At 38.6% G+C, this 21,975-nt stretch overlaps 1 protein-coding gene across 2 annotated transcripts in view; it reads left to right on the top strand.

The window, feature by feature from the left end:
• USP25 (ubiquitin specific peptidase 25) overlaps nucleotides 1-21,975 on the top strand; it is a 69,284-nt gene that overhangs the window by 9,158 nt on the left and 38,151 nt on the right. For both annotated transcript variants that reach the window (XM_033518447.1, XM_033518444.1), the window contains exons 3-5: nucleotides 1,051-1,174; nucleotides 7,114-7,276; nucleotides 20,366-20,452. The gene's annotated coding sequence lies outside the window, so the exon portion shown is untranslated. The remainder of the gene's footprint in view (nucleotides 1-1,050; nucleotides 1,175-7,113; nucleotides 7,277-20,365; nucleotides 20,453-21,975) is intronic.

Raw genomic sequence — 21,975 nt, 5'->3', positions numbered from 1 at the left:
GTGTGTGTCTGTCTGATTTTGCACGCAAAAGTCCCTTTCACACTTTCTTTCTGTCTGTCTGACTTGGAAAATGAGACTTCTGACCCTTTAAATGGTGATAACCAGTGACCTTGACTTTTTTGAAGGTCTTGTGCAGCTGATGGACATTCCTGTAGGCTCTAGATACTCTAAAAGCTTGGCTGTGCCTGATGGGGACATGATTTGTGTAGTAGGATCCCACCTGAATTGGGAGCAGGGTGTTGTTGCTGCCCTCAGGAAATAAAGAAGTTTATGGGGGATGTCAGTCTTCGATCCTCTGTATAATAAGAGTGGGTGAAGAAGGCAGAAGTAGAGATATTTTCAGTCAGAAGTCCATCCAGTATTCCCCATGTATCCAAGAATGGATTCTCATTTTGTCTCCAGTATTTGGTTTTTTTTTCATGTTGAGATGTGATTCTTTCCGTAGATGAAATCGAATTTAAATACGTTCAGAAAAGGAATGCACAAACAGGATAGAAAATAATCAGGTTGAGTAAGGAACTCTCCCACTTGTTATGAAACTGTGTGAAAGTATTTGGCTCACCAGGGTGCAGAAACATTTGTAGAAATTGGGGCTGTGTTGGGAAAACTCTATTTCATGTTCCTTCATGAGGAGGAAAAATCAAATATGCTCAATTAAGGTATCCTTTTTAAGGAAGTTCCTCGTCATCCCATGTTCCCTGAAGCAGCTGATCTCAGTAGCTGAAGTAATGCATTTAAGTATATTGCTTTAAGAAGGCTTTCAGAAAACATGGATTCCTAAATTTGTCCCATAGCTTTGTGAAACTTAAGAACATTAGGAGCAAGGAGAACTACAGCTCGTCATATCAAGAGTGAGCTGCTGAGGTTTTTATCTGGCTTGGAGGCAGAAGGGAGCTGTTAGCAGGATTAGAGGTCTGAAGAGCATTAGGGCACAGGAGGGATGGACTGGAAGGGTGCTCAGCAATCCACGTGGGCTCTCTCCTCTACAGTAAGACTTACCTTTCATTCTGTTTCACTTTTAATTTTGAGAAAGATAGTTTTGCTTTTCAGATGTGATTGATCTCACTGGAGATGATAAGGATGATCTTCAGAGGGCAATTGCCTTGAGTTTGGAGGAATCAAACAGGGCATTCAGGGAGACTGGAATAACAGATGAGGAACAAGCCATTAGCAGGTAAACAACCAACTTATATAAAGCAGAAATTAAATTAAAGAGTTGGAGATTGGCCTGTATTGCTTTTTTAAACTTTTAACAAATAATAACTTGTTTACTTTTACTTGTGCTACTGATATGCCTGGCTTCAGGATGCTGCTTTAATGTATTGTATGTTCTACACTGGAAAATAGTCTATTATGTGTGGACTAGGATTTAATAGTAATGTTTCATATTTATGTATTTCTTTAAATATGGAGGAAGTGGATGGAGATAGAGAATGTGTGGTCATATTTAAATAGGACCTAAACCCAGAAGTTCCTCTTGTGTACCAAGTAAAAACCAACAAAACCAAAATATAATTAAGAAGCTAATAAATACTTTGTCCTATTTTTTGCAGTGTTCATTTTACAATAACATTTTCTTCTCTCTGTGCCAAGGCTGAGACTGAGGGAGTGGGTATTAATATTATGACTCGAGGATACTAAGAGCAGCTGCTCTGTTTTAGTAGATGAAGAATGTTATTAGCCTATTTAAAAAATAAGATTTATAGTCTTTGAGTGAAGTTCTGGATTTAAAGTTTTATAAACTTAACTCTCTCAGTTTGGGTGTGATAAGAGTCTTTGAGCTAACTTTTGGTCAGATTTTATGATAACCTTTTGTGCAGTGTTTTTTGGTAATGTTGATACAATTATGAAATATTTGGGACTTGAACTAAGCCTGGGTGTAGGGTTGTGTGTGGGAGGGATGTTGTTTCTTTTTTTTTCCATCTGTAACTGGCCTTGGGAGGAATGTTGAGCTTTTCATTTGCAGCTAGACTTGTTGTAAGGGAATCAGGCAATTATTTGATCCTTGATAGGAGGTAAAGTACTACCTCCTTTTAAAAGACCAGTTTAATAAAAAAATAATTTGGATTGGAGAGATTAACCACAATAATTCTTTTTTTCAGTTCATTGTGTTTGACAGGCTAAATGACTTATTAGAAAATTCTATCTATGAGAATATGGATATTTTATTGCTTTATTTGTATTACTTTATCAACAGTAATTTTCTTTTCTGTTTTGAATAATAAATATGCTAATTGTGAGCATAAACATTCTGCCCCCCATTTGTGATAAAAGTTGTCTTGTTATATGAATTTAAGATAACATATTGTAGGAGGGAAGAGTAAGATGAAAGGGACATATTGTCTCATTAACAACTGTAAGAAGCATTTAAGGGGTTGTTTTTTTCTTAAACCTCAGTATGTGCATGTATACAAGAGGATGGTGGAAGTTCTGTCCAGTTTTTTTTCAGGTCAGCTCTTGCATGTTCATTTTTGAAGGGCAGAATTGTCGTAATTACAGAGTTGTGATTTAGGCAGGCACTCAGAAAGATGGATCTATTTCTGGAGATGGAAAATTTTCTCCCTCTTTTTCTTTACCCAAGCCTTGACTGCTTCTGCTGTGCTCAGTTCTTGGGAGCCTTGAAGATTTAGGATTTTTGCTGTACACTGTTTCTCACTTCTCAAACTAAAAATCCCTCTTTGCCCTATCTGCTTACCTCATAACTTAGTATTATAAATACTTTCCACTTAAATCACAGTGTATATTTTTCTGGCTGCAGAAGATAACAAAGCTTTTTTTCTGTATGTACAAAGGCATCTAGACAATCTGTTTGGTTATTTGTAAAGAAAACGTTTGTCTTATGAAATAGAGACTTGCATCTAATGGCAAAATTGCACACAGTAACATGCAATGTCAAATGAAGAGCTTGTTGCAGGTCACATCCCCCTTGGTGCACTGCACCACATTTTCTAAGCTTGCTGGAGGGTTCTTTGGACCATTCGTTGCTGAAATTCATTTCACAAAGCCACACAAAAATATTCACTGAAGGATCCAGAGTTTTTCGTGACCCAAGGAGGGGAATGGGATTTGGCTTGTGAATGGAGGCAAAGAATGAGGATCTTGAAGCTTTTGGCAGCATTGGAACATCAGATCAACTCAGTAATGTAGCAAGAAGCACCCTGAGCTGATGGCAAATTATTTCAGCGTTGAACAAATATAGAAAGTTCAGAATTCTTGATCTGAACTGTTCAATCAAGTTTCCTTAAGGACACAACTTCAGACTAGTTTTATTACAAAAACAAAACAAAAAACCACCCCACTTTGTAGTCAACACCCCACAGAAGAATGTTGGCATTCCAATAGAAAGTGCAGGATCTGTGCAGAACGTCTCAAAACAAAAAGTAGAACGCTGTGGTTGTAAACAAATCAAGCTACAGCCATTTACTTTTGATTTTCTAGATAAAACAAGAAGCAGAACTCAAAGAGGGGGTCAATAATAAGAAAATTTAAACTATGGAAATGTTTCATTTTTAAAAATGTAGGCCATGTGCATATTTAAATAATTTTTGCTGTGGTGGATATTTTTTTCAAAGGTATTCATAGTGGTTTGGAACCTAATTTGCGTGGATTTTGTTAGAGTTTCCAAGGGAGAATTAATAGAATTTCTTGACTTGTGTAATTAATGTTGTAATTCACATGGAATTTGTCTTCCTGAACGTAATTGCTTTAGACTACCTAATGAGGACAGATCTGATTACTGTGTAGGTGTTGAGAGGAGTGCATCTGAAATGTCCAAGTGTCCGAGCTGAACATCTTGTACATGGCACATTTCAAGTATTTTCCTGTTTCCTCTTTAAATCTCCTTGAGAAATGTGCATGATCAGTGTATTTCTTCTTGTGAAAAAGTTTCTCCTATTTATATTACTTTTCCTGGGTTGAAAGAGTCTGAAGCTGGCCAAATAGGGCTTCACTGGGGAAGCCAGTGAGGTATTACTGGAAGGAGAAGTCAGCTTGCCTGTGTTATGCCTGTGGTACTGCCCGTATAAAAATGGGTCCATGCTGTCAGTGCATAAAGGATGTGCACAGCCCCTGGGCTTTTTTTAAATTGAAACTGCTGGGGACTCTGCACTGTGGTTAAGCATTGTGTGTGTAGATCCAAGGTGGGGTTGTGGAATGTTGTAGAGTCAGGGATATATTCCTGGATGTCCAGCTGTAGCACAGTCACAGTACAAATACCTTCCCATGCTCTTTTAGCTGAGTAACCTGACAGAGTGGGCTTTTTCTGCAGCATGTTGAGTGGGTGTCCTTAGAGTGGTTTGACTGAATCTCTGTGCTATGGACTTGCCTTGACTGGGCATTTTTGCTCTGTCTGGTGAGCCCCCTGCAGTTCTTGGCTGTGCCCAGCTTGTTACAGAGAAATAAAACACTGCTTTCAAGTCTGGTGCCAGACCTGGCTCTAACTAATCCTTGGTACAGCATTTCCCTCCAAACAGGATTCCAGCCCTTGGAGGTAGGGGAGCTGTAGGTCCCTGAGTCCTGGGGGATGCCAAGCCCTGCAGGTAGCTAGCTGATGTAGTTGATAGCTCCCTGCTGGTGTCCCCAAGGGTCACCAAGTGGGGCTTCAGCTCTGTCATCAGAATTGCTAAATAACTTGTAATAACGCTCTGGAAGGATGCTTGTTTTGGCAAGCAGTGTAAGATTCTTGATCCAGGTGATATCCCAAATTTCTGACTCTGTGAATGTAATACAGTGAGCATTTTGAGATGTCCTCACTCTGCTAGTAAATACATTTATTTATGTAGCTTTAGAGCTGATCATTAAGTTTCTATTTACTGTGCTCACTATACTTTATTTCACTTTTCATTTTTGATTTAACTGCATCACAGCTATCATTATGTCTGAAAATGAATTCAGCACATAGAATGTGCAGTTATTGCATGTGCTCTCTGAGGACAGATAGTGTTATAAGTAGAATTAAGGAAAAAATACCGTGATACCTTCAGAAACAAATACTTTATTACATGGAAATACATTTCAGGTTGAGCTAGAGATGATTAAATCCCTTACCTGCTAAAGAAACACAAATTCAAATACAAGAAAGAAATTTTAGCAGTTAATTAAGCTGATGAATGGTAATAGTTATGGGGTCAAGGAACTGTTTGAATTTGCAAATATTTATTTTTCTGAACTTGAATCTTGAAGTCCATTGAAATATTCTTGAACTTCTTGGGGGAACAAAGAAAAGAGAAGTTTGATTGTTTACCTGAAACACAAGTGGTGTGAAGTAGTTATTGTAGTCCTGTTTCAACATCATTTAAATTTATTCAAGTCTGTCAGTGTTCCTGTCAGTTTTAAAGGTCCCTTCAATTTAGTTTAAAAAAGATTTTACGCAATTCTACCTGCATGACAAATTATTTGAACTATGTATGACATTTCTTAAATTGATTTTTAATATCCCCATTGATCAACTTCTGCTCTCAAAGCAGAGATACACAGGTCATCTAACACTTTTGAAGGACTGTATTGGTGAAAAAGAAAATTCATTTGACTGTTTCTTTACATTTTGGGGTTTTCTTAGTAGAAAAAACTGTCAGAAAAGACTCTTAGGTCAGGTTCCATCCCAATGCAGTGTTTGAAGAGATGTCAGAACAGAAAATCTAAGTGGATTATATGCCTGTCCTTTCAGAGCTGTTTACAAGGTGGTGTAAAAAACGAAATGGATTAATCCTTAGGAAATTACCAGATTTAGTTCTTCCTGAGACAGATACAAAAGTGGTATTTGTATCAAATGGTGTCTCAAATTTAGAATGCCTCTCTTTTACTGTATTTTTTCCAAAATAAATATCAATGACAAATTAGTATGTTCCCCAGAGCAGTTATCTGCAGTAATGTAATTTGATGCTTCATAGTTCTTGGTGAAATAGCTTTTCTTTCTTTGACAGGAACATAGCTTGAAATAAAGATGTAGGTAGGAAATGAGATTATGGGGAGGGGAGCTGTCTGTTTCTGTTTCTTCTAAGATGTTCAAACTTTATCCTTTAGGAACTCCCTCTACAGACCAATCTAAAGCTGCCTTTCTTTGGTGCTTAGTGAGTCTAGAACTGAGAGGGGGCAACTCTTCATGCTACTCAGACTGCTTAGATGCTTATGATACAGCTTGTGAAATCCTGTGCTTGGTGTTGGAGAGTAGCTCACTCTTGTGTGAGAGTTGGACTGGATGGCTGGGGACAGTGACTACTGTGTCAGCAGTGCACACACCAGACTCTTGGCTTATGAGTTAGAGCCACTGTTACATGACCTCAATGCATCCATCTCCATCTTTCTGTTTAGAAAACATCTGCTGCAAATTACTTTTAAGGTGTATTTTGTCACCAGGCTGAGCATACATGTTGATACAGAAATAATGTATTGAGTGAAGCTTGAGCTGGAGAGCTTCACACCCATCAGATCTTACTGTCATGTGAAATATGGATATTCACCATAAATCACATAGGAACAGTTTCCAGCAAAGAAAGTGGTCATTGAAGCATACAATTAAAGTGTTGTGTGCCATTCGAAAAGTTGCAGGGAGATGTCTTTCCATGGCTCATAAAGTAATTACTTTCCATGTAAAGTGATTAACACAGTTGCATAAATTGTAAAAATGGAAACTAAGGAAACTGCTTTCCTTTTTGAAAGTTGCCTAGCTAGCTTTGGCTTCTTGTCAGTAAATGAAAGATTGGTGACTTTGTGCTTTGCATAGCAATAAAAGCATTTGAAGATGAAAGTATTGTACTATTAGTGCTGCCTAAAATTTGTCCATCCTCTTTGAATCTGGTTCTTAAATAATTGATGATTTGTAGACATGACTCTTTTATCTAGAGCTCTAACAGATTTGTGCACTCACCAATACCATTTTCCAAAGGGTAATGGAATTGCTGTAGCATAGCTAAGAGTAAAAGAGCGTTTTTGAAGACATGTTATTGCATATGATATATTGCATATATTGCTTAGCAGCAGTAAGTGAATGATGTTATTAAGACGTCTGTATTGCTACCTGAATGTATTTTACTACTTGGTGGGGAATTTTTTTGTTTTGTTTTTCTGGTGTTTTTGAGTTTTTCTCACATTTTCCCCTCCCTTCTGTTCCCGAAGAGTTCTAGAAGCCAGTATTGCAGAAAATAAAGCGAGTTTAAAGAGGACACATCCAGAGGTATGGAGTGACTCTCCAAACCCTTATGATCGAAAGCGGCAAGACAACTGCCCAGTAGGATTAAAGAACGTTGGCAACACGTGCTGGTTTAGTGCTGTCATTCAGGTAAGTGCTCTTCAATTAGCTGTGTGCATTCTTCATTGTATCTGTTGGGAGGTGAGTAGGTTCATTTTAAGTGAATAATTCAAAATAATCTCTTTTCCTGGAAAGTTTAGGTCACTGCATGACCTAAATGACTGCATTTTGTGCATTACTTATTTATTGTATCTCTTAATGTGTCTATCTTTGTCAGATTGAAGTGTCAGAAGTACTGGTAGCATATCTAAGTGAAGTTTCAAAATGTTTCTTATTAAGAAGTTGAAGACAGGGAGTTGACTTTCCGAAGATCCTGGGCATGTGCAGCTCATGCTGACATCAGTGACAATTGTGGATGCCTAAAAACAAGGGGAAACTGGGTTACAGATGAGGAACTGATTTTTTTATATTAGAAGGAGCATGTGCAAATGACTGAAAGGGGGTAGCTGATAATGGAGGTAGGTAGAAGAAATGAGGTACTTCCAGTCATGGAGTGCTTACTTGAATGGGTATGGTAAAAGGAGGAATAATTGATAAAGAAGGAAACTTCAGAAGAATGAAAGGGAAGGTCTTATATGGATGCAATTACAACTGGTTTTGGTTTAATACAGTCATTGTGTGTGTTTTTTTTTTAAAGATAGGGTGAGTAGGGAAATTAACTTTCAGTAGGCAAGTTGCAGTATCTGTACTCATGGTCTAATATCAATAATGAATGTACATAAACTTGATGAATCCATCTTTTAGGAGATGTATGTTTCTGTAAATAATGTGTAAGATCTACTGAAAAGCATTTTAACCTACAGAAAACTGAGGGTGAAATTGGAATACAACGATGGGAAATGTATTTTTAGTCTACTAGAAACAAACGTTTTAGTTTACAAGAAACAAATGTATTGTAACTTTTCATAGTCTGAGGTTTTGAGAGAAATAAAATAAAATATTTAATACCCGTTTAAACAAATTACTGTCAGGCTGAAGCACTTCAGATAAACTAATACTGTTACTTTCATCCTGGCGGTTGAAAGGCAGCTGTTGTACTTCAGGCTGAGTCCATTTAGCTCAAATGTTCTGCCCAGGTATTTCCACAAATGGACCCTTATAGGGGACTACAAACAGTATGCATGATACTGCTCCAGTAGAACACTCCTGAGCCTCACACTACTTTTATCTTGGAAGGGTTTTTTTAATCCTCCACAGTTTATAGAGTTGGTAAACCCCAGGGGACCTCCCTTGTATGTTACTTGTCTTCCTTGATCCTTGCAAACTTCTTGCACCCATTAGGGTCCTTTGGGTAAGAGTTCCACAGTTGTGCTTCCTGTTGCATCAAGAACTGCCATGGTTTTGTGTGGTTTCTTGACCCTGGCTCCCACAATTTGTCCAGTAGGTTCCGTGTCTCCTGGTGGATGAGACAGAAGTTGACTGACATTAAAATTCTGTGGGCTGCTCTCCTACTCTCTTTCAACATCTCAGTTGTCTCTTTTTTCCAGGCTGGATGCTATTGCTACCTGTGGAATGTGTTATAAGCTCTGATCCACTTTGTTGCTGTTCTCCAAATCTTTTCTAGCTCTAGTAGCACTTTAGCTGGGGGGTGAGGAAAGCTCTTAAGATGCGAGTGTGCTGTGCATTGGGTGTGGTATGAGGGAGAGATACAGGCTTGTCAGGAAAGACAGGTAGGGATGACACGAAGAGGCACTGCTTTCCTCCTGAAGGAGTAGCTGAAATGTGAGTGGGACAAGGTGGCAGTTTAAGATGAGAGTCTGTGTGCATCAGGATCAAAGGAAGGGCTGGTAGAAGTGCCACGATGATTATTCTTCTACAGAGTACCCTCCTCAGGATGAGGATGTGCACACAGCCTTCTGGAAAGGCAGGGAAGTCTCTGGATTACAGTCTGTGGTTCCCATGGGAAACTTTAATAAACATCCTGACCCTTACTGGGTCATGACACAAGAGCACAGCAGGACACAAGCAAACCAGATTTTTAGAGGGTATGAGAAACAGCTTCTTGGTATGAACACTGATGGGCCAATTAGGGGTGATGCATAGCTGAATCTGCTGGTCCCCAGAAATGGGAGAACTGAAGGTGGAGTAATGTGGATACTCTTGGCTGCAGCAGCCATGAAGTAGTAGAGGTCGAGATGCCAATGGGAGTGAGAAAGGAATAACAGGACCCAGATACCGTGTTCAGGAGAGCAGACTTTGTCTTCTTCTAGAAGTTGGTATCTGGGCTTCCATAGGTGGAAGCTTGGAAGGGCAGAGATGCTTAGGATGGCTAACAGCATTCCCTGATTGCCAGAAGGGTCTGTTCTGCTCCCAGGGAGCTCATAGCTCATAGTTTCAGTGGAAACAGGCAGTGTGCAGGATCAGGAAGCAGAGATGGGCTACTGAGGAGACTGGAAATGTTGTCCAGGCATGAAGGAATGGTATTAGTGAAAGCTGACCTAAGTTGGTTCCTCCAAGGTAGTCTAGGGTAGCAAGAACTGATTTTTATGTTACCCTGATCGTAAAGGCCTGAGCCAGGAGAAGGTTGCTGAATAGAGCAGGTAAGGTACTCGGTGCCTTGCTTTGCCTGTCTTTACCAGTGAGATCTCTTAGACCATTGCACATAGTTGAGGGAACTCTGAGCAGAGGTTAAGGATTTTAGTGAGAGATTACATGGGAAAACTTGACCCATACAAGTCCACAGGACCCACTGAGCTGTGTCCAGTGGTGATGACAGACAGTGGGAAGAAGTCTTAGCAAGGTAGCTCTCTCATTTTTGCAAAGTCATGAAGAATAAGAGGGCTCTGATGTACTTGAGCCAGGCTTTTTAGAGCTATGCATACTGGGAGGATGAGAGGCAATAGGAGTCATTGAGATTAGGAAGATTAAGCCTGGATATAAAGACACATTTTCTTCCTATTATGACAGGCAGGCAGTGGAGGCTGCCCAGAGAGGCTGTGCAGGGTTTGTCAAACCTTGGGAAGTTTTAAGATGCCTGAACAAAAGCCTCGAGTAGCCAGGTCTGATCTCACAGGTCAGTAATGTGAATAATGCTAGTTAGTTTGGTGCCCATCATCTTCTATAAATTCCAGAGTTGCTTTCCACCACATACCTCACTGCACACATAGCAGTTTTGAATTTAGCTTTCTTCTTACATAGATACTCAGTTTGCCAACTCTTGTTTCTACTACACTGAAAATCTCTTTACTGAGCAAACATAGTCAAAACTTGCTGTCCTTTCTAGATCACTGTTGAATTTTACTTACCATTGCAGAGTTGGTGAATTTGCAGTAACCTGCCTTCAGGCTGAAACAGGCTCTTTTTCCTCTCTTAATTTTTGATAGCCTGTTTGTTTTTACCTGGACCTTTCATCTCGCCTCATTGGCACTTAGTTAAAAGCTTTTGTTGAATGAATTCTTCCAAAATTGCCCTGAAAGCCCAGCAGAGTTCAAAAATTGGATTACTGTTATGTATGTTCTGCTTGTCTTGGAAATTTTTTGTTTTGTTTGAGGTGGGTCATTTTGTTTGTTGGTTTTGGTTTTTTAATGGTAAGGATTTACTTACATGCAGGTTTTATGTAGGTGATGCTGTAGATAATGAAATTGAAAGATTTCTTTAATTGTTCTGTGACACACCCCCCCCCCCCCTTCTCATTAAAGTTTTTATGTTCTTAGGCCTCCTTTCAGCATTTGGTTAATCTAACAGGTATTTGAATTTTCTGTGTTCCTAGAGATATTTTGATGTTTCCTTTGTTCATCTCTCCTCATTTCCTTATTTCTTCACATGCCTAGCTCATTTTGCAATAGCAGAAACATTGTCCTAACAGAAGCAAATATTTTATTTTCACTAGGATCTTTATGGAGCTAATGTGACTTGGTGTTTTGCCCTCTCTGTTGTGTAATCAGATTTTACATTCCTAGCAGTCCCAAATCTAAAGGACTGATTTTATGTGCATGTGCATTTCTGTTAAAGGCTTTTTTATATAGGAAACTGAAAATGTTTAAATAAATGTTTTTATGGAAACTTGAAGTTTTAATTTGTTAATCACAGGGATAAGAGCAGAGGGTAGAGACCTAGCATGCTAGACCTGTGATCTCATGTTATTTATACCCAGTGTGCAACTTTATACCTTGAAAACAGATTAGAAAGAGACCTAGCTAGTCCTTATGGTCACCAGCCATACCATGTGAAAGTGTGTGGTGTCTGGAATTGTAATGGCTTGATCCTAAAAGATAGTGAAACTTCTGGAGTTAGGTCCATGGAATATAATTCAAACAAACCATTGAAAGATTTATAACTTCAGTTGGTCAAAAATTTAGGTTATTAATATTATCTGTCAGCCAGGAAGATTTATGCTTCAAGCAACCATCCCAGGAAATTTAATGCATGTTAATTTAGAACATTAGCTAATACCATATTTATTTATCCACAGGGCAGATTGACTACTTGGGTTGCATTGACTATGTAGAAGTATTTTCTTGCTTTCTTTGGGAGGCTTTTGTAACCTGACACATCACATAGGTCAACAATATCTAAATGTTAACTACTGTCAATCACAATGATATATTGTGTAATATAATCTAAAACTAAATTGCAAAGAAAGAAAAGTCTTCCTTCTATTTAAGGGGCGCTTGTTAAGGAAAAAAAGATTTTGACATTTTGATGCTTTCCTTTTGCAATGTATGTTTTTTATAGGCACCAATTAACTTGACTTAGTGAATGCAGTCATAAATGGTTTGTGTATTTGCATTGAGAGTATGAAATTCCTGAAGAAATGTTTGTAGAGAATGACAGCAAACTCTTAACAAGATTCAAACATTGCTGGAAATGTTGTCTTTACCCTGTATATATTTGGCCTTAGAGAAATAGGCACATGTGAAAAGTCATCCTCTTCTGCCGGGGGAGAGGGGAGTCTCTCTTCAGAGAACTCCAAAACAAAGTTTTGCTTTCAGCAGTTATATTCAGCAGCATTACAATGAATGGTAATATGTTTCCCACAACGTATGTTCTAAAATTCTGCCTTGCTTTTGGGGACTTGCTAAAAACATGAATTTCAAACTGAGTCCCCAAGAGAGTATGTCAAAACAAAACTGTATTGAATCTTGCTCATTTCTTCTTTACTTGCCAAGAAATGAATCAAGTTCCTCAACGTTTTTTCTTCCTCTTCTTGAACTTGCAATAAACATTTGGGGCAGGAGTTCACCCATGTATGATTTTGCTACTGTTTAGTTAGATGAACACTTATAAAAGGATCTTATAAATCTTGAGGCTTTAGAATATTTCTGTGTTGGTTATGTGGGGTTTTTTTATTATTTTTTTTTAAATTCCAATTATTGTAATGACATATGCCCGATCTTGCAATAGAACTTATGACATCAAGTTCTTTAAAGAAAGAAAACACAAATATACCACTGTATATTTTTACTTTTCTGCAGAAGATTTTAGTGGCCCCCTTGTGAAAAGCTAACATCACAGTTTCTCTTGGCTGTAAGAGTTTACAGCTTGAAAATGGCTTAGAAATAATAAATTTATGGAGCCTGTGGAGTGGTTCCTTCATCCTGAGCACAAGTTAAGAGTTTTCAGGACATGGGACGGAGAAGGCAGGTAACTCACAGGCCATGGATATGCTATTGGAATTGTCTTAGGCTTGCTGCCTAAGAATGTGCAAGTTCCCCCAAGATGTTTTGGTTTAAGACATTGCACCAGATTATCTTTTAGAGTCTCTAGTGGGGTTCTGTTCATGTGCAAGAAGTAATGTCCTGGCAGGACCTGCCCTGTGGAAAAGGTGCCATGGGAGATGGCCAGATTGTTCAGAGAATGTCACTGACTCGGGTGTGCCAAGGTAGATTTCTGTGGGAGAAGGAAAGCGTGTGGGGAATCAGTGAAAACCATACTGTGAAAGCTGCTGTTTCCCCTTCTTCCAGTCCCATTGCTCACATACATACCATGTGCACTCTCTCCCCCAGTCTCAGGACTTCCAGAGGGCCAGGTTGCAGCTCCTCCCTTTACCAAATGAGGTATCCCAACAGGGCAGCTGCGGGTTGGCATCCCCACACTCTTTTCTGTGTGAGTCTGTCAGAGTCTGACAAGGTATTTTTTTTTCCCCAAAAGCTTCCTGAATGAAGTTAACAAGCATAAATCTCCAAGGGCACTCCCTAACTCTTACTTCTGTGGTCCCTAACACCAGTTCTGGCATTTTACTCTGTTGCACTGTGCTTGGGAGCAGCCTTCTTGTTTTCCTGATGTCAGTATATTTGGAGTTTGGGTTTCCTTTGATCCTAGACTTTTAGTTCTGGGAAGAAGTGAACCAGCTTGATGGGTGAGAATGAAGCAAGTATTTTCTTCCCAGTTGTTGGCTCAACTGCTTACCAATATTGTTCTTTAAAAGCAGCCTACCACAAGTATCTATATTTTTGCATTACTTTGTTTATTATTTGTCACGATGGATAGAAAGGATTGTAATGGATGATGTGGTAGTGCATTGATACCAAAAAGCCTAGCATTATGTTATTAAATGTGTACATTTATACATTGTACATGAGTCTCTTGCTTCCCTGGGCATGCAGTGCAAGGTTGTAGGCCAATGAGCATTCATTGCTCAATCCCCATATGAGTTAAAATGGTCATTAATGGAATATTTTTTTCTCTACTGTTTTCACTGGAACAGCCTGAGGCAGGGGTTGGTGGGGGTTCTGTGATATAAACTGCTCTGTAGAGTTTCAGAGACAGAGGAATAATGATGTTGGAAATCTTGCTTTCCATTCCTCTGTCACTCCCTTTGTTTCCCTGTAAAGTGAACCTGTTCCTTCCAAATTCAGTCATCCTGGAATATTTGCTGACAGGATATTCCTCTTTCTGCTTTTTATGCTTCTGTAGTCTCTGCTTCCATCAGGTTGTTTGTGTGATTTTTCAAATGTACCTTACATTTAGTAATTTGTAACATTGTAAAATTTTTTTGTGATGGTACAGAAAGCTTAAATGGATCATGGCTTTCACTTTGACTCATAAATAGTTGCTCATTTAATTAAAATAAAAGATACAGGATGCACTGTTTAGGTGTGTTATTTAAATTCACATCACTTAATTTGGGCAAGAAGTTGAAAACTGTAACCATGTAAGGAAATGTTGGCTGTGATTTTTTTTTGTCCTAACAGATTTTTTTATTTTTTTTCTTGCTTTGACCATGTAATAGAGGAGTGGTTGGATGGCATTTCTTAGTATGTGCCAAGACACAAGCATAAAGTGAATTCTTCTGGACACATACCATACTTAGCTGTCTTCTGAATTGCAGTAATGTTCTAAGTTTGTTGCTATAAACAAGTAAATGTTCTCTAAATTCAGGCTGGTAATTCCATAGTGAGCTGTTTGTTTAAAATGTTGACTTAACCCAAGCCTACTAGAGGCCTTAGTTTGATTTCCTAGCTCAAACAGTATGCAAGCTGTTTTTCATCTTCTTCCATGTTGCACCTCAGCCTTTTGGAGACGTAAGACATGCTAGCTTAAAATTGTAATTTATACCTAGGTTCTCAGAAGAAAAAAGTTGGTTGTTTGTTTATAAATAAAAATGTCCTTTTAGAGGTACTTTCCAAAACTTTTGAGACCTGGAATTGAATCTGTGATTCTCAAATTGCTAAATGCTTTCTACATCACTACCACTGTACATGTGGGGTGGTTGTGCTCAAATTCAGCCATGAGGCAGTGTCACATCTGTCTGTAGGAGTTTTTGTTTCAGAGGGGAAGAGAAAAAGAAAACTCCTTTTACTATACTTTCACAGTGAAGCTTGAACAGGAACCTGCTGAAGTCCCAGCTTTGAAGCTGCTTTGCTCACTTCCCTTCTGTCTTCCTTACACAAAATTTTCTAAAGAATACGAGAGAAGTTTTGGACTGTGCCAAATCCTCAGTGTATATAAAGAAGCACAAAACTATATTTTGGGTGACTTCCTAATTTCTTAATGCCCATCATTAGTCTCTCTTCTGGAAACAGGATTTACCACTTAGCAGGAATAAGATACAAACAGGTGGAATGGGAGACAATCCCAGAGTAATTTACGAGGAGGAGCAGGGTAGAAAGGGAGCATTGTGCCCAGCAGAGCAACTGTTGCAGCAGCAACAGGGAGCCACTTTATGGTCTTTGCTGTGTACTTTCAAGAATAAGAACCAAAAAGGGGGAAAAAAAAATAAATCAATAAATAGGAAATGTCTGGAAAGCCTTAAAGAGGAGAGAGAAATGATTCTCCCAAATTAGAACCAGTGACTGGCCTGGGTTGGAGGGGATCTTAAAGATTATCTATTTCCAACCCCGTGCTATGGGCCAGGACACCTTCTGCTAGACCAGGTCGCTCAGAGCTCCATCCAACCAGGACCTGAACACTTCCAGGGATGGGACCTGTGCCCCAATGCATTGTCATCTTCACAGTAAAGAATGTCTTCCTAATATCTGATCTAAACCTACTCTGTGAGTGTGCATCCATTCCCTCTTGTCCTGTCACTCCAGGATAGTCTCTCTCCATCTTTCCTGTAGGCTCACTTCAGGTGTTGAAAGGCCACTGTTAGGTCACCCTGAAGCCTTCTCTTCTTCAGGCTGAGCAATCCCAATTCTCTCAAGATACAGGGACATAGAGTCCAAAAGGCTTGCAAGTTGGTGAGAACTGGACTCAGCTGTCAGTGAAGTTGCTCATGTTCTTGCAATATAGAGTTTTGGACACTAATATTCAGTCAGAGGCATGCAGGAGTATTAAATCACCAATTTGTGCAATATTTAGGAGTACTTGTATTTTGAACCTTAGCATGTCAAATATTGATAACTAGTAATTTCAAATTCTTTATTCTATTGAAGGAAACATGGCAATGTATGCAGGTAGGACCATATATTCCATAGCTCTGTGTTTTTCTTTTATTTGAATTATTAACATGAAAAAAATTATAGTAGTCTACCCCACTAAAACTGGCTCTATATACCTTACACCACCAGAATTGTTTATAAAGTGAAGTAAGAACATAAATCTAATTTGTCATGCTGGCAGAGACAAACTATTTCAAATAATATACTTTATGACACAGAGCTCTATTTTTTGCTTTTTATTATTAGAACAGTAATGATGTGTTCACTGTTTAAGATTGCTCTCTGATTATTACACAAAATGAAGGTGGATATGGTCTTGGCTTCATGTCTTTAAATAAAAAATTGAATAAATAAATATCAAATTGTAAATGCATAAAGGGCCCTAGATGACTAAATGAGGAAAATGGGTGTTGTGATGTGCTAATACATACATGTTTTCAGCTTATGCAAGATCATGTTTTAGCTAAATGCCAGTACATAAAGGAATTTGTTTAGGAGCTCTGTAGGGGAAAGCATACTTTTCTTTTTCCTTGGCAAGATTTGCTTTTCAAGCTCTCCTGGAAAGATATATTTAGTTTTTGGGTTTCTTCCTTCTGTCCTGTCTTCCCTCTGTCCTTCCAAGCTTAACCTTTGCTTGGGAAAGGGATTCAATGGGAAGCTGTCTGTGTTCATGGTATTTATAAACTTCAGGTTTTCATGCAAACTTGTGTAAAGGTGACACATATTAAATATGCACAGTTCTTGTTGACATTTTTGGTGCCTTTTTCTTGTTTTTTGTTCTCAGTGCTGGAAACAAATACAAAATTGATAGTAAAAAAGAACCAAATGTTTTCATCAATCTATTAGTGAAATAGCTGGCTTTAGTGCTCCATGCTTACAAACTTGTGAGAATCCACCAGAGAGCCTGTCTGAAGCTTTCTGCAGCAGCTTGTTGGGTCATCTTGTATCTAGAAGATGTCTTTTCCCACTCTCTAAGTGTTATTGGTGTCAGTAACTTTATTAATTTAGGACTCTGCTGTTGGCTTTTAATGATCTGTGTTGCATGCCAGGCATTTATAAATTTTATATCCTGACTAATTTATATTCTTGCAGCATTAATACACCATCACAGTTGTTGAATGTTAAGAGTTAATCCTTTGCTCAGTCTAAAACCTAAATTTTCGCAAGGTCCTTCTGTTTGATAATCCTAGACTTTAAGTGAAGGAAAAAAGGGATAAACATAGTGTTTTAAGGGGGAAACCTAGGCAACTTAGATTTGGAAATTGTGTTTGAACTCAATGTAAGTCAACATTACTCATAAAAGTGAATGTTTTAGTATCTTACAGTATAGAAGCTACAACTCTCTCAGGTATGACTAAAAGAACATCATAACCACTCAGGGGAAAGCCACAATGTCTTGTTGCTATTCAGTATTGTTGGTGTGAACGCCTTAAACTGAGACTGGGTTTATGTTCTTGTTTTTTCTTCTTTACTTTTTACTGTCTTGTTCACCCCCCCAAAATTGTCAGAATACAAGGCAGTATTTTAAAAATATGTTGATGTTCATGGCAATTTGAGTTGGTGTAACTTAGTTTGGCTTAGTCAGGTTTCCAGATGACAGCTTTTAAATGGTTTAAATGCACTGGGGGAAAAAAAAACCACCTTGAAGAGAGTATTTCTTTCAAGCATAAGTTTTGCATACTTTAGTAAATTGTGAAGGTATTTAATCAAGGACAGTAGATGTGAAGTAGACCTTTTAGATGCAGCCTGTTTCCTTGCACTGGGACTCCTGACACCTTGGTGCAGCTGAAGCCAAGTGGGTGAGAGGTGAGGTGCTGCTCCACACAGTGTGTTTGGAAAGCAGATGTCTTTAGAGCTTTAGGCTAGGGCCAGTGCATGGCTCTTGGGCCAGGGACAGTCTCTGCTTTGTCTCTTGGTGGCTGCAGAAGAGCAGCTTTTGCCTCATGGGCCACTTACCCTGGGTGCAGGGAGCCTGGACAGAAGTTGGCTCAGCAAACTGGAAAGTGTTTTGCCTTGTCCCTTTCTGGGCTCTGGGGTGGTTGGCCTTGGGAGGTCTCTGCTGGGTTTAGGTGAGATTATTTTTATCTCCTTACCTCAGGAAGAATTTTAGGTTCCTCACTGAGATACTTCAGGCACAAAAATAGTTGGTTTCAGGCACTTGTTTACACTTACACTGGGAAATGTTCTTTTTTAAATGATGGTAGAAGTTACCTTTAATTGATTTAGCTCAGTATAGAAGAGCTGCAGCATGATGCTGGCCTGTGTGTATTAGTGGTGTTGGCAGCAGATAAGCTGTCAGGGTTCTGCTGCATCTCAAAACAACCATGCACAGTGTAACCTTTTCTGGCAAGAATTTTAACAACTAAACATCTTGCATAAGAAATTTTGAATAGTACAAGGCTGAAGAAGAAAAGAGCAAATCAGACAATCCTCTTAATTACTCTCAGCAGATTGCACAGATAGGTTTGCTCAGGTCAGTCAGAAAGTGTGGAATTATGTTTGGTAGAGTTCTGAATTAACAGAACTGAGTTTTTATGATAAACTTGTTGGTTTGCATACCAGGCAAAAATGTTAAACTTGAGTACAGTTTTCTCTACATAATTTGTGTGTTTGTATTATGAAATTGTCCTGCTCAGCTGCTTGGCACTTTGATGGCACTTGGATTAGTTATGGAGAGAATTCAGCCTTTGGACATTATATTTCAGCAGCTGGTTTATTTTGTACCTAAAATATTGCTATGTTTTGCTTGATGAAGACCAGTGGAATGCTGTTACATCATGAGACGTAACTTCAATTAGTATTAGCTTCTAGACTGACACTTGAATTAAATATTAATATGTTCTGTGCTTTGAGTAAGTAAACAAAGTACTCTGTTTTAATCTCCCTTCTCTGCAAGGATGGATAAAAGTAAACATGTATTTTGAACAGCAAAACAGGAAAAAAGTGACTATTTGGTTGTCTGCCTTGATTCAGCAAGGTCAGAAAGGTCTTGGCTGATGTTTCTGATACTTTTTAAATCTAAAAAGAAATGTGACAGTGGTAGCCTCTTTGTTTTGTTGGGGATGCTGTATACTGTGGGGTATGGGAAAAGGTTAGACTGTACAGGCTCTTTCATGAGGAAAATCAGGAAAATGGCAATTTTTCACCACCTTTGTTTTTCCTACCAATATGTCCTGAATTACTGGAATAAGTGCAGAACCTCTTCACAATTTGCATTTTCACTTATTTGGTACTGTGGTGTTGAAAACCTATTAAACTGATCAGATCTGTGACTTAAGTCTTTAAATGGGTAAGACAAGTTCTGGGATCAAAGTCTATTGCTGGGGTAAGCAAACTCTGCTTTCCAAAACAAATAGCTATGATATGTGATGGAGTGGGAGGAGGGTTAATTATAGATTGTAAACTGAAGAAAGTACAGATAGGAAGGCAGATCTTTCCTGTGCTTCTCTGATGAGCATGTTTAAGGTACTTTGGACCTTTCCTCCTACCTTGTCCTCATCAAAATGCTCTTCTGTAAGATGTTTTTTGTCAGGACAGAAAAGCAGTGGTGCAGTTCCACAAGTTCTGAGGCACCCAGTTCTCAGCCCAATGCATTGGACTTTTGTTGTTTGCAACCCAGAGTCATCTTGCTCTTGTCCTCTCTTGGCTCTGTATTACACTGTGGAGCTCTTTGTGGGTGTGCCTGCAGACACCTGTTTTCATGTCCTAGATAGACACCTGTCTACTCATGTGTCCATAAAATGGGAATGTTACCAGTGCCTTACCTGCAAACTCAATTTCCTCACTCTAATGTGCATCCCTCAAATCATATAGGAATGGGAGGAGAGGACAGAATGCAAAATGTTCAGCTAATGCAAGTGAAATTAAGTTGCACATGCAGAAATATACTCTCTGTGCACTGAGAAGTAGATGATAGAGGGCCTACAAGATAAACTTTAGATGGATAAACAGTGTTTCATGTCAATTTGAAAACTGACAGTTACACAATTGATAAAATTTATGTTGTAAAATGTAATTTGCCTATCATTAAAAATTATTATATAAACATTATATATAACAATATAAAAATTATTGTTCCTTTTATGTGATTAAGTGCAGAGATATTTTTTTATTACGCTGTTTTCTTGGCAAAAGTAATTGTCTTCTGGTGAAAATGTTTAGCAGTACTCTGCCTTCTGAAATAAAACTTAACATTGCATATGTTTATCAGTTCATTTGTTTTGCTAAGGCTTATTTGGAAGAGTTTTGTATTGTTTGTAGAAGTGCTTAAAGGTTTTCTTAATTTTTTTCTTTTCAGTCATTATTTAACCTGCTGGAGTTTCGAAGACTAGTTTTGAATTTCAATCCTCCTGCAAACGCTCAAGATTTGCCCCGAAACCAAAAGGTAAAATGGGAAGCTGACTTCCTCTTGTGGCTGATGAGGGCATGTCTGTCTTGTACTTGAATTTTGCACTGTTCTCTAGCTCATACCTGCATGGGTTTTAGAGGTGCCAGTTAACAGTTCTCTGACCTGCCTGCTGTGGATCTTACATAAATGGCATCAACCTCACAGCAGAGTACGGGGCAGGATGCTGAGAGAGGCAGGACATTTCTCATGTGTGTGTAGCTTGTCTTAGCAAATGTATTTTATTCCAGTTCCCTCCCACTCATCTGACATTGAGCTTTCATTTATTAGCTTGTCTCTTCTGACTTTTTCAGGAGGTGATTATAAATACAAATTTTCTCATGTTTATCCTGGTAGTTATATAGGATTGTGGAGGGGGAGGCCTTGGCTTAGGTTTCTTGAGGCAAGACCAATTTTACTTCATGGGCATCCTTTGAGAAGAGATACAATGGGGGCCCTTTGGCTTCTATGCTATGAAATGGAAAGGAAGAAATGGAAAAGGAAGAGGCTGTATGAAATGTGAAGACACTTTAGTTGCCTGATTTTTAGCAGAGACTTTACAGAGCAGTGACTTTTTGCATATCCAGAAATTAGAATCATAGAATGGTTTAGGTTGAAAAGAACCTTAAAGATGAACTAGTTCCAACCCCTGTGCCATGGACAGGCATGCCTTCCACTAAATGAGGTTTCTCAGAGCTACATCTAAGCTGGCCTTGAACACTCACAGGGATGTGGCATCCACAGCTTCTCTGGGCAATCTCTGCCAGTGCCTCACCATCCTCACAGAAAATTAGACTATTGCCTGTTGTCCTTTTCTGTCAGATTTTAAGAAAGGGAATGTGTTGTCAGCCTGTTCTTAGTTCTTTGTCCCTTCAGGCTTCTCTGGAATGTTCCCTATCAAAAGTAAGAGCTGTAATTAGAGAAGCAAAAGAAAACAGATGAAGAGAAGGCAGTGTCCATTTTCTAAACCTCTGGGTATGTTCCATAAAAGGGAAGTTAAATATTCAGTCAGGACTGGATAATTTCTCCCCTGCTCTACCCCCTTCTTTCCTCACCACATTCAAAGTGCAAGAAGTCACTTTTTTTTGGTTGGAAAGCATATTGCATTAGGTCATGAGATGATGTGAAAATAAAACACGAGTAGTGTTCCCAAAACAAGGTAGGGATGGAGCAGTGTATTTTAATAAAAAATCTAAGTCATGCTTTACAAAGAATTGTACTAATTTTTTATTATTATTATTTTTAGATTGACTTTCTGCCCAGTATTTAATTTTTCATCATGTAATTTGTTTTAGTAACATCCTTTAGTATTCAGAAATTCTGTGTTCATTTTTCAGCATGTGAAAAGTAATTGGCATCTAAAAAGTGGTATGAAATAGCTGATAACAATCTGTTGTCTTCATAAACATCTTGCCCAAGCATTGATACTTGCAGCCAAATGCCTTTAACTGTTCCAAAGTGCTTTATTTTAGAAATCCTGACCATAACAGACAGCAAGTTGGTGTGAAATGGTGCAGGCAAGT

The sequence above is a fragment of the Parus major genome, chromosome 1 (genome assembly GCF_001522545.3).
Source record: "Parus major isolate Abel chromosome 1, Parus_major1.1, whole genome shotgun sequence".
Classification (NCBI taxonomy): domain Eukaryota; kingdom Metazoa; phylum Chordata; class Aves; order Passeriformes; family Paridae; genus Parus; species Parus major.
Note: the sequence above shows the minus strand (reverse complement) of the source record. Positions and strands in the feature narration are given on the sequence as shown.